Genomic DNA, 3,720 nt, shown 5'->3' on the forward strand with positions numbered 1-3,720 from the left:
TTTCAGACGAACCCAAGATATGCCTTGAATCTCAAACGGTGACCAGTAAAATAGACTCAAGTTAAGATCACTGTTAAAAGTTTAATTGAGCAAGGCAAAATTTAGTGCAGAGAAGTAGAGGATTTAAACAGAATTCTTAGCATTTGGGGGTCTAGTCTAAATCCTTTGCCCTGTATGATCATTTATGTATTCATTTATTCTACAAAAATGTCATGAGTACTCACTATATACCAGGCACTAGTGCAAAGATGAATATATAAAAGATGCATGAGGTAGAGTCTCTGCATTCATGGAACTCACACTAGAGCTGAGAGAACAATAAACAAGTTTATAAACAGATAATAAAGTTGTAAGTAAAAGGAATCAAATTAAGGAGAGATATGGGCCAAGAATATATGGAGCTAGAGAAGCCATTCCTGACTGATTCAAGACAATTTTTGAGTTAAGTTCTAAATAATGTGGCTCATGCAAAGTCTGTAGGAAAATTGTTCTAAGTAAAGTGGACTGCATGTGTAGGGGGTCTCAGAGAAGAAATGAACTTGGCCTGACTTAGGAACTGGAAGAAAAACCAATTTAAGTAAAGTGGAAGCAAGAGAGAGTGATGGAAAATGAGGTCAGAGAAATAGGTAAGGGCCAGGTCTTGTAGAAACCATAAGCCAGAGTAGGACTTTGGATTTTATTCTAAGAAATTATTTAAAAGGTTCTGTTTTGATATTTTAAAAGGTTACTCAGGCTGCTGCTTAGAGAGTAGACAAAAGAGGGACAAGAATGAAGACAGAAAGACCAGCTGGGAGGATACACAGCATTCCAGGGGAGAGGTGATGGGGCCTCTGTCTAGCCAGTCATGGTGACTCAGTGAGCCATGGTCACGCTGGGAATTTATTTTAGAAACAGACCTCACAAATTTGCTTGTGGAATGAATATGAAGTATGAGAGAATCAGGGACCTCAACAACAACTCTTAGATTTGGAGACCAAGAAATGGAGCAAATAGTGATGATTATTTATGAGATGGGAGAAGTTGGGGGAGGAGTAGATGTGAGGGGAAGAAAAGTCAAGAATTTGATTTGGCTCTGATAATTCCAAAATGCTTATTAGACATCCAGGGGTTGACAAGTGTGTAGCAGCTATGGCAGGCTAGACTTCAAAGGGAAATTGGAACAAAGTGTATACATTTGTGGCTCTTGGGCATGAACGAGATGGTGTTTTCAGCCACACAGAGGAGCTCTTCTAGGGTCTAAGTATAGATTGAGAAGAATGAAGATTGAAACTTGAGTCAGTCTAACATATAGAGATCTTGGTAGAAGAGAGGAATCCAGCAACAGAAATTAAGAAAGAGCAGCCAGTGAGGCAGCTGGAGCAGTGAGACACTGTTGTGTCCCAGAAGCCAAATGAGAAAAGCATTTTAAGAAGTGAGAGTTACCAAATCGGCCAATGTTGTTAAGAAGTCGAGTCACATGAGGACTGAGAACTAGCAATCTTATCCAAAAGGATAGAGGCTCCTGAACCTTAAAAAGAGCAATTTCAGTCAGCACATGGCGTGTGATAGGGACAGAAGCCAACTGGAGTTGTTTAAATAAGGAAAGGGAAGTGGGAGAGTGAAGGTGGTGGGTGTAAAAAACTCCAGCAGCATGCCTCCATTGCCTAGTGGAAACGTCATTGTCTATGATCTTCCTTCATCCCCTGGAGTTATCATCAACTGGAAATCTTGAATTTTGATGATGTTCAGAAAGAGGGATAAAATGCAACACACCACGATACTCTTTCCCTCACCCAGGGGCAAAGACAGGGTAGCCATCTTGGTCATCCTAATTCTGAAGCAAGGATTTTGAGGAGGGCCTTCAAGATGGTGGAATATAAAGATTCACAGCTCACTCTCTCCCACAAATACATGAAATACATCTACATGTGGAACAACTCTCACAGAATATCTACTAAACTCTGGCAGAAGATCTTAGACAAATGAAGCTACAAGAAAAATCTCCACATAACTGGGTAGAATTTAAAAAAAAAAAAAAGAAAGAAAGGACAAGTCCTGTAAATTGGGGAGGGAGCAGTGAAAAAGAAAAAGTGCTGTCACCCTGGGAAATCCCTTCACCAGCGGGGAGATCCGCTGGGCCAGAAGGGGAGCTCTAGAGGCTCAGAGGAGAGAGCAGCAGTCACCCTGCAGAACACAGAACAGAGAAAAACTGGCTCAGAGGGTCTGTGCATTCCCCAGCCTGAGACGCAAGCCTGCTGGTGCATGCTGGGACTGGGTGCTGAAACTTGGCTCCAGAGGACAGACCTGGGGAAAGGACTGGGGTTGGCTGCATGGAGACAGCCTGAGGGGGCTGGAGTGGGGTACAGATTAACCTGGGAGTGTGTGCATAGGAGCCTGGTTTGCCATAGGAAGCTCCATCGTTGGTACACACGAAGGGAAAGGCAGGACCACCATAGCATCCTCCTTCTCTGCCAGTCCACAGGGCCTGGCCTGGCCATAAAAAGCCCCACTGTTAGCCTGCTCTTGGAGCAAGGTGTGGGACCCTGTCATAGTGGTCTCCTTTTTGGCTTGTTCTGGAAGGGTGCAATAGCTGGTGGGTTCTTCCAAGTGGAGGCAGGGCTGAAATCTGAGCCCATTCCCTAGGGCTATGTAACTTTGGGAGCTGGGGATGAAATTTGGGTTGTATCCCAGGCAGCTTTGATGGATTTACATCACCAGTTCCTTTATAAACTCAGCGCATCCAGGACATCTGAGAAGAACACCGGTGTGTGGCTGGGGCAGGTCTGGTGTCAACAGTGGGTGTGTGCACGCGGTGGCAGGGCTGGGGTCTGTGCTGACCCTGTGGCCCATGGTGGATTCAGGTGTATTACTATGTGCAACTACAGTGGGTCCTGGTGACTTAAATGGATCTGCCCTCTTGGCTTTGAGTGCACTGTGCATGAGGGACACCCAGATAGACTGCCTGCGAAATTCCGTGGCTGAGGTGGGGCCAAGGGCAGCACCAACAACAGTGTACTTTGTGAGTCTGCACAATGGGTGACAGGCAAACCACAGAGGGCACTTTCTGGTGGACATCTCCTGTGGAGGAATACTCAGTGGTTCCTCTTCCCCTAGAAGCACTCCAGTCCTAACTCACATAGCAGCTTAGAAGCTGATCTGGGGGCTTCTACTCCAACAACTGTGGAACGCACCTGGCTCCCAACAGGGCTGTGACAACCACAGAACAAAGAGCATGCCCCACTCAACATCCAGTGCAGGCTCTAACACACTCATCACACCCCCTATCGAGGGGATAGCAGCCAGCACACATGGAGGAAAGATGTGGCAGGCATCCATACTAAAAACAACCCTCACACCAAAAATATTAGATGCACACAAGCTACACAAGGACATTCCCACATAAAAACAGGCCTTCAAGATGGCAGTAGATAACTGTTACTTCTACATGCATGGAGCCAGAGAAATATAAGTAAAATGAAGAAGCAGAGGAACTACTCCCAGTTAAAAGAACAAGAAAAATCCCCTGAAAAAACACAATGAAATAGACCTCTCCAGTCTGCCAGAATCTGATTTTAAAAAGGAGATAATAAACAATACTGAAGGAATTAAGAAAAGCTATTGATAAAAACGCAGATCACTATAACAAGGAATTAGAAACTATAAAGAGGAGCCAACTAAAATCAGAAAACTCAAGTGCTGAGATGAAAGCCAAGCTAAGGGCAATAAATAGCAGACTCAATA

The sequence above is a fragment of the Camelus ferus genome, chromosome 5, assembly GCF_009834535.1.
Source record: "Camelus ferus isolate YT-003-E chromosome 5, BCGSAC_Cfer_1.0, whole genome shotgun sequence".
Lineage (NCBI taxonomy): Eukaryota > Metazoa > Chordata > Mammalia > Artiodactyla > Camelidae > Camelus > Camelus ferus.